Source organism: Hetaerina americana, unplaced genomic scaffold (assembly GCF_022747635.1).
Source record: "Hetaerina americana unplaced genomic scaffold, ioHetAmer1.1.p SCAF_1, whole genome shotgun sequence".
Lineage (NCBI taxonomy): Eukaryota > Metazoa > Arthropoda > Insecta > Odonata > Calopterygidae > Hetaerina > Hetaerina americana.
The window spans coordinates 67,814,234-67,824,621 of NW_027286069.1; positions in this window are offsets into that span (position 1 = coordinate 67,814,234).

Here is a 10,388-nt window from a genome sequence, read left to right on the forward strand (position 1 = left end):
TATCTCCGTCATCTATAGACTTTATATATAAGGGATCAAACTTCGCGGTCATTGTGACCATACAAAGGATATTTGTTTGAGAAAAAGCCACCTGTACAATAAAATGACATGTGTTTTACTTCCATTTACCTTTTATTTTCTCGTAACAATACGTACCCAAACAATATATGGTTAAATGCTTTCAAGTTGAAGGGTAGCAGAGGAATGCGACTAATCTGCCAATCTAAAGATATAAAAACAATGTTTGTGAAAGTGCAAAACTTGCAAGTTACACTCGGGAACGAATATATTTTAAGGTTTTTTTATAAAAACAAAAATTAAATTAGAAATATGACGCTGGATTTTTCAATTTTAATGACCTTTTTTTCTTAACTCCCTCTCAGTGGTGTACTAGTCAATAGAAATATTTTTCTTCCTTAAAACCAGACTTCGTTTAAATTTTCAACGGGGACCAGGCCTGATCTCAAGAAATGTTCGTGATAATAAAAATACTCTAAAAATGACAGTGTAAATATTTAGTAAAGAAGCCATACATTAATATTTACTTTCTTTGAATGGACGTGACATTTTTGTGCATTTTCTTGATCCATTTTGTGAGAGCGGTATCAAAAAACCCCAAATTTAGTGATAAAATACATTTTGCGTATTTAAGTGCTTCTACGTCATCAAATGAGCGACCGAGAAGATTATGCGCAGTTTATTTATTTATAATGAACACACTATCAGATGCACCTTTTATGGGTTCAAATATACTATTTTATTCCAAAGAAACTGCGGGAGATACCGCAACAGTAACTTTTTAACGGAGTCATTCGCTAATGTGCATTTCAATGCAACAATTACAGAGTGTAAAAATCATTCGCCTGGACTGGGATACTATTTTATTTATTGACGTATAGAATTATCACTAAAATCATTCCAAATTCATCTTCAGCACTTTGGAAATATCGTGCCAAATAATTTCATTCATTGCAGGTCATAGAATAACACAACTGACAACAGATTTACGCGTATCATATTGCCGCACGAGTAATCATTTATGGCTCCACATGATATTAGAGGAGAGAGAAAAGAGAAACATAAAATCTAAAGGATTCTCAGATTTAAAATGTATCCCCGTTTTAATACAAAAATCCTACAAACATGGACAAGGAAATTTCTTGAAATTAGTAACTTAAAAGCAACTAATAAATATTTCTAGATTAAAAAATTAGTATCAGTCAAAAATTAAGTTCATTTTTGTTAGATATGTGGATTACAAAGTGAACAAATACATGGGCCATAAAGAGGCGGATTAGCAAAGAGAACTAACTCTCGGAGTGACTGCCACGAGTATTCAGCCTTGTTTATGCATAACGCGACTCACTTCTCATTCGTTGCCTCATACACGCGGAAAGTAGATCGGTTCTCACGAGAGAGATCGTGCTGAAATCTCCCCGCACCAAGTTTTGCACCCATAACACAACAGAAGCCTTTTAAACGCGTCCCTCCTCTATCAGATTCTGTTCTTTCAAGCAGAAGTTCAACATAAGAATTAAAAAATATAGATGTTTTTTAAACTTAAACCAATTAAAAATCCTTTTTACCAGATATATTAACTATTTTTAGGTGCTTAATATTCACAGGTATCGAGTAGGCTTATAACATTATTCTGACAATATTTGATCATAGTTGGATGCCCTGAAAAAATTCTAAATATTTCCCATACTATATGTGAAAACGTATAACGTAATTTTTCAAGAATATATTTAATGTTAAAATCTTCCTCTGGAGAAAAACATTAAAATATAGTTTTTACTAAAGTGTGGTTCATTCGAAGGAAATTTGACTGTAAGTCCATTTCTTACGTAACTTATCTCTCGTGCATTTCTAAAAAAAGCATTGATAAAATCTACAAAACTTAATTAACGGCCTGTTTTCATATGAAAGGTAAATAATTTTTGCAGTGTGTTACGGAATTATTTCCAAAAATACTGTCTATCTTGAGAAACAGATATAATCAATGGGAGATAGTTGACCGGTTGTAGATAATCTGAATGACCGCATGAAGCAGTTATAATTCTAACAGATGACCTAGAACCCGACAGAAACTATAAAATAAGATCGTCAAACAATGAAGACGCTAATAAACTGTCATTATTTATCCAGTTAAAATAATACTGAAATATTAAAGTTTTAAAAATTCTTCGGGGCATGAAAATATTCGGTTCTTTCTGAGATTCTAGATATTAAGATAGCAAGCAGTTACGGACCTCTAGTTTATCACAGCGGAGTTGGAGATTTTTCGCTTTCTTTTAAAATATTTCTCAGCAAACGCCTTTCGGTCACGGATACAATTTCCAGATTTTGTAACATATCTCAAGTTGAAATCTACTAAATGCGTCATAATTTAAATCAAATCCTTAGTTTAAATTTGAAGCAACAAATTCTTAAAGAAGCGTCATTTTACGCTGCCTTAAAAACGTGTGTGACAAAATAGATAAAATGCAATATCCTCAAATTTTCCCAATGAGGCTTGCAAGATTTTAAAGATTAATTAACTAGTATATTGCTAAATTCAAATTCTGAATTTACCACTAAAATGATGCCAGTTGGAAATGGATAAATAGAACGTACAACTTTCGGCAATACTGTAATGTCGCGTACAAGCAAACTAATGCATCGTAAAGGAATACCCTAATAAATATCTGATAATTTCGACTAATGCAATACAAGTTCGTTTTACGCATTCTTACGAAAAAATTTTCATGCGCATCACTATACATTAACATATGTTAGAAAATATCATCAATATGTATTAGCAGAAGCATCTCATGTTTTAGAGGTGGTTTTCAAACTTGTGAGCAATGTAGATATATTTTTACACCGACAGTATCTTTAAATATACTCATTATTTAGATACTTGTAATTGTATGCCATACAAGTGAACTTCAAAACATAAAGTTTAAGTTGTAAAAAATCTTTTAATAATTCGTGCTTCTACGAATTAATAGTTTATAAATAAAATATTCTTTTAGAAGACTTTTTTATTTATTTTAAATCATGCTAGTACCGTATTAATTCATAAATTGGATTATAAAATTGATTAAATAAATAAAGTAAGAGTACAAATGTAGTGTTATACACATATAAAATAATATGGAGCCATATCATGACACAGTAACTTTGAAAAAACTGGATAATATAATTGGAAAAACTAGTCGCGATGCTTCAATTGCGATGCTCCACATACTAATTTGGTGAAAGTAAGACACTTTTGGTCACTTACCGGTACAGATACTGTATATAATTAGTAGAGTGTTCATTAATAGCATGACTGCCTTCGACTTGGATTGCAAAAGATTTTGCTCAATTTCCCTCACAGAATACCTTCTGTAAATGGAGCACAACAAAATAAGGCCGAAAATCAGATTAATCATACGGGAACCCCATGCCATAATAATAAACATTAAAGAAGTCCTCCAGATTACTTTTAGACGGCGATCCATATGATCCTGATTCGTTGACATAATACATACGTGCTATCCTAACTTAAGGACGTCTCTGCAGTGATTATCCTCCGAGCGTTGAAGTCTCTCGGGGCGACGGTGATTGATTCCAGCAAATCGTAAACTGTGAAATGGAGATGACGAACTGATGGCAGTAAAGCCTCCGTTCCTTCACTTTGCAGTCCCGGAATCGATCCCAGATAGTCAATCAATGACGAAAAGTAATGTGAGGATTTCCCCACGCCTTCTGGATTAGTGTACTGCCTATTTCCTACTCGAGAATGTAGGATTTTACACTCAAATGGTTAAAAAATACACATCTATTTAAAGTAGTCATCACACCGAGATCATTCTTCACTCGCCCCTATCTTAAAGATGACATTTTGATTTTCGCCGCCAGGAAGCGAGTTCTCGAGAACGATAAGTCTTCATCGGCACACGAACGAGTCGGCCCGTAAAAGATTACTTCCCAGAGGATTCAGAGACTCTGGGAGTTCAATAAAACTGCCACTGAATCACAATCCAATTTTCAAACATCTTCTGATGTAAGGATGGATCGGGAAGGGTGATGGATAACTACCATACACACACCACAAACACAGGCACAACACGCATTAAGTAGTCCGACGAGCGAGGCACTGTGGGATGGGCGCGGAAGGCTACCACCGCACGCTGAGAGGAACTGGAGGAGTCTGCCGGGTCGATCGCCGGTGAGAGAGGAGGCGGTGAGCGGAGCTTTGAGGAGGGGGAGATGGATTCGGTGGAGGGGAAGGGAAGGAGAAGTAGGTGGCTTTGTTGATGGTGGGAGGTTTTGCCCGGAGGATGGAGAGGGTCACGAGCCGAAGGGGGAGGGGAAAGTGGGAAGGGGATGGGGCAGCGGGAGAAGAAGAGACGAGGGTGGTTAAAAAAATGCGATGGGGGAAATGAAATGGGGGATGAGGGGAAGGATGAGCGGGAGGGCGAAAGAGGAATCATGGAATGGAGGGGGAGAAGCAATGGAGACGAAGGTGAAAAGATAGAGAATGCGATCCAGGAGAACACTGTTTTCAAGACTTAGAACTTGAAAAAAAAGGCAATAATAAAAGAAAGAGAGTACTGGCGGTAAAATTGGTCGCGGTTCTCCAATCAAAACGAAAATCCATCTCAGAACAAACGGTGGTAAAAACGAAGAAAAGGTTTTTATGTATACTGTGCGTATCTACACATATATCAGATTTATTTGATTTTGAGTTTTTCATCCCTTAATGATCCGTTACCTGTGAAACCTAGCAATTACCGGTTCTTAAAATCGGTTCATTGAGTGAGTGATAATTAATACAAGATAAAAAGTAAACGAGCCTCATCAGGCACTGGAGGAGGATAATCACAGTGAGAGTATTTTAACAGATATGCTGATGCTCCGAGGTAGCCTTGGCGTTTTAAGACACCAGCTTCAATACATAATTATCAATAATATGTACCGTAAACCGATATACGAAATGGCAAATTTGTACCCAAATTTGAAATTTTATAATCCCAGTTCAAGACAGAAAATTACTCTTTTTTAAACAAAACTATTTTTGAATGGAACCAGCTGCCTGGAGGTTTGTTTGAGCCCTTTCCATCCAATTTTAGGAGCTTTAAGAGTAAGTTTAAAGCATCCACTGGGTGATAAATTTTACTGGTCAGTGATTAATAATACTATTGACCTTTTAAAAATATGTTCTGTATGTGATATGGACGGCGTGAGAAGATGTATTGTAAAAGTGACTGAGGTATTAACGGTGAGTAATTTTGAGCGGTATATGAAGTTGAAGAGTATGTGGTTATAGACGGAGTGTGGCGATGGACGGTTGTCTGTATGGTGTGAACTAGCCCATGTGTGATGGTAAAGATTCGGTTGGCAATCTTTAAGTTTCGTTGTATATAAGAGCATTTTGTCTCATATCTAGTCTTCTTGTGTATATATGCATGTGCATTGTAGGATTAACCGTTGACCAGACTTCATCGTTACCATCAGGACGATTGCCTAATTGCAACGAGATCTATATGATAATAATAATAAAGTCCAAATAATTGATTTTGATCAAGATTAATTCACGTTAAAATAATTTGGAACCATGGGTATATTTAAACGTAGGACATGCAGAGGTGCGTATTACATAAAAGAAAATTAAAAAGTAAAATAATTTCTTTAGTTTGCCAAATTATGGCGGCTAATTCGCGAAAAATTTCAAAGGAAATGATTTCCTTCACAGATGATTAAATAATACTGTTATACAAGGATCAATGTTCTCTTCATTTGGTAGTACAGCCTCAAGCAAGCGCAGGAAATCCAACCGGACAAATTTAGGAGATAATTACATTTTGAACAACCCTAAAATCAGAAATTCCAACTCGCACCTAGGAGCATGATAGCGGGTATCAGGCTGAACAAAACAATAGCAATTTACTGCGTAAAAGTTAACATAAAAACTTGGCGTAAAAACCAGAGTCACAACATAAAAACTTTAACTTTGATGCAATTCATAGCATCAAAGGCTCATGTAACTGCTTTAAATTAACGTAAACGATGTACGGTTTCATAATCTTTATGGGAAATCAAATAATTTATAATAATAATGTGAATTAATTTTTGCAAATCTGGGATATTATTCGGTATGCAAGACTTTTCAGCTAATGAGATACCAAAGGTTTTCTTGGTATTTTAAGCAACCTGTAAAAATGAAATCGAAACATCTACCCATCTCCCCTGAGAAATCGGGGAAAAATTTACCTATTTCATTTATAGCATTTACATAGGTTTATGGTGTTCAGGTAATACCAAATAAAATTATCCCTTGGCTGAAATAATAGCATTAAAAATCTGCTATGCGATAAAAATACTATATTTACTTATGACTCAAATGCTAAAAAATGTACAACGGTTACTTCATCATCATTTAAATAAATTACTTTTATTTACTTCTTAACACTGCTAATTATTTCGCTGGTAGTTTCTCGTAATTTAAAGATCAATGATAATTTCAGTTTTTTATTTCACATTTATACCTTGAGGGTCTTGATAGTGCCAGACGACGGAGAAGAAGGATTGGCCTTGATAAACTGTTGTCTGTAGGTAAATCCTATGATACTAATGTTATAGACCTGTATGGTGAGCTAAGGTTTTTCTTTAAGATTTTTGTGCCCTATGCCAGCCAGCTATTGATGTTTTACATATTGCTATTCGGTCTGATACTTTCAGCATTTAACCATTGCATACGTACGACGTGTGTCCAAGTAGCCTCTGGGGGGAACATATTTAGTTACTTACTTCTAAAATTAATCCAGAATAGCCTAATATCCTCAATGTCATTAGAAAGGTTATCTAATTGGACATTCACTTCTATAGAAAGTGACAATTAAAGCTGATCAATATTAATGATTTTTTCCTCACGTTTTCAGACTAAAGAAAAAAGGGAAATTTTAAAAAATATTTTGAGGTTTACGTCTCCACTTTTCGATTACATTGAGCTTATAAGCCAAAGCTGGAATCGAATCGGATGTAATGATTGTCAAATACGATATGTTCAATTTTATCTAAGATATAACCTGCACTGGCAAACACCTGTATTGCTGCACTGTTGAATTATTAGAAGAAATGGAACAAAAAAAATAATTATATGAATCTGAACTTCAATTTTAAAAAGCTAGGATATCGTTTTCAGTTTATAAAAAATCATTCTATTTAAAAAAGAATTAAGGCAAGCCCCAGCCTCAGGACTTAATCAGGTCCTGCATTTGCTAAGGACGCCCATGTGGATACCGTTACTAAAATTAAATTTCGAATGATTATGTTAACGGTACAAGAATACTACCCGGCAGAGAGAAATACAAATTTGATCACATCAATTACATTAATTCCATTTCAATGAATTACTTTCTGAAAGTACGCGCCACAAGGGATAAAGGGTAAGTCAGAAGTTTTCAATGAGAAATGAAATAAGGAAGTAGTCGCGTCTCAGGAAAAGGAATCGTAAACAAAAGGAAATTAAGAGAAGGATAAATTCAGGGAGAGAGGCACTGATTAATAGGATAAGAAAAAGGGCTATAATAAATTCAAGAAGATATATATCTACATCAATGAGCTACCTACTACCAAGAATCAATGGTTGGTTTTACTAAATAACGTACCGTGGATGTATTACTCATACTTAGATGGTAAGGCCTAAGCCATAAATATTGCACTATTCCTTCATAAGTTTTGAAAGGTTTGACCAGAAATACTCGTTTAAATCATGGAGTTTCTATTTCTTCCAATGAACTATCATATATATGACTCTTAACAAAATTTTCTTCACTAAATAGAAATTTGTTATAAATTATTCATAATAATAATTAATTTCAGTATCTAGAGAAGAACCCATTATCTGCGGCTATTTTTACTTTTGATTGCTTTCAATCAAAGCTGCGCCTTCGAATCCTACAATGTGACAAAGACACTCAGGAATTATCATTTTGAATTCCTTAAGCGTTCTCGTATTCAGTATGTGATTGCATTATTGAAATACTTTGAAGACTTTTATTCGGATTCCAAGCCCCATATTGGTTAAAAACAGAATTCACATATTTAAAAAATCGATCAAGTCGTATTTGCGTTTAGCCCGTTTGATTTTTTGTTAACTGACGATTACCATGCTTCACAAATCAAATAGTTTAATTGGAGGAAAACGTAAAACTGAAATTTAAGTCATCACGCTGTATGTGCAGCAATTGGGCCTATTCCCAATTTTACACCATTTTTAATGAGAATAAAGACTTAGGAGCACCAAAAGGCGAAAAAGTCGCAGCTAAATCCGCTAAATAATTACCTGCCGATACTTCCGATTCTAACCAAACAAAATTCATGAAAGAGGATATATTATCTTGAATATATTATTGAACTAATACTGTGTATTTTGGTGCAAGGTGAGCTGGATTGTCATCTGTAATGCTTATGCAAATGCAAAACAAAAGGGAATTAAAAGAAACCTGAGACGATTAAGAATTCATTAAGTCACTTGGGTGATTTGGATCCGAGAGGGAAGCGAATCGGCCGGCGGAAGAGATTTCCCAGATTCGCATACTATCTCTCTCTCTCTCTGTCCCCCTAACGCACACACACACACACACACCCAAATTTACCCTCTCGCTTCACCCATAAAAAATTCTTGTTGCCTCCTCACCCATCCCGCCACGAGCGCCCACAAGCTCGTCCTTTTCACGGCCAGCGTCCATCATCGAGGCTATTCACACCACGACGAGGAGGCGTGCGGGAGCTCTTCCTTCCTCCGGTGAGTTTTTCAACTTTATCTTCCGCTGGCCATCTCTCTCCCTCCTACCCTCATCCGCCACACATCCCTCACCTGACCGTCCCACCTTAAGTCTCTCCCGTGGAGACTGCCTCCCCCACTTCCCAAAGGCTCTCGTCAGACGATACCCTCTCGACGACCGTGGGAGTCGCTCTTCTTGCCCATACTCGTGGCCTCGCTCGCTGGAGAGTTCTGCTGTGGGAGCAGCTCATTGTGAGCGGTGGAGGCGACCCGCGAACTCGACCCACGGCGAAGGACCTCTCCTCAATCGCTCGCCTTCCCCTTTCGAGGGCCTCCACTTAATTCCTTCGCACGCGGAAGTGCGGTGATTGTATTGACGCGGCACACCTTCGTGTCGGTTCGCTCCTTCTCCGGGATGACCGGTGCCCCTTCTACAGATCCAGTTGCGATTTGGCGCTCCATTGTGAAGACCCGCCACTTGCCGGAAGAAGGAACGTACGTACATACGAGCGCAGAAGTGAAGAACCCCCAAACGGAGTACAACAGGTGTATTTAAAACAATACAACATGCGTCACAATGGATCAACGGGAAATTATATAAATGAGCTGCTAAAAGTATAGGACAATGGTGGCAGTTTTCCATTTTAGTATTAGTCTACTATCATCATTACAATTGTACAAAACTTCTTTGAGAAGTGGAAGGGAAACAATTCTAAGAGACAGAAGTTTCATACAGATCGGAAGATCGATTTTTCAAACTAGGCTTACTTCAGACTATCAATCGGAGATTCGATTCTCCAAATTAATGAACTTATCTGATATAGTATTAGCCAACGGGAAACTCCGCTGCATATCCATTTGTTTATATTCCAATTCTTATGAGATACCTAAAATTTATTATTTATCCAGATTAGTTCACTTTATGAAAAATAAGGCTCATACATGTAATGACTTATTTTAGGGAGGATTCAAAGTCAAATGAATTGGCTTTATATATAGAGAGATAGGTAGAACCAACGAAAGATAGAATTAGAAAGGTTGACATTGGCTCATAAGCGACCCAACTAGGAATGAATAGAGATAATGGATAAAGCAAGGCACAGACAGGTGGAAAATAGAGGTTGAAGCTGTCAATAGGGGCTGAGGAATGTCGACGAAGGAAAAGGCAGTCCGGGATGAGAAAGTTGGAATTATAACTGCAGTTGAATTTTGGATTGAATGTTAATATCTGGGATAGTTTCACAGAGAAATACAGTCGAGAGTAAAATACCTGAAGGGAAATCAAGCGTAGATGAAGGCATCAAAGGAGGCATTATATCGTGGAAAATCTACGCAGCAGCATAGGAATTCCGTGAAAATGGCCGAATAAACAGACCTATGTATATCGTTTCGAAGTGAATTAAAATTCTTGAATTGAAGACCACATGAACGATATACATATTAGGTAATCCCGAGAATAAGCTGAAGCATTTTTACACCGTAGCGTTAATGCACAAGTGTCAAATCTCTATACCTAATTCAGGAAAGTAGTGTGAATCTGAAGGACCAACAAGGACGACTCCGTATATATAAATAAAACAAATAATGACAGGCTTGAAAATTTAAAAAAAATTGTTGAGGTCATCAAAAA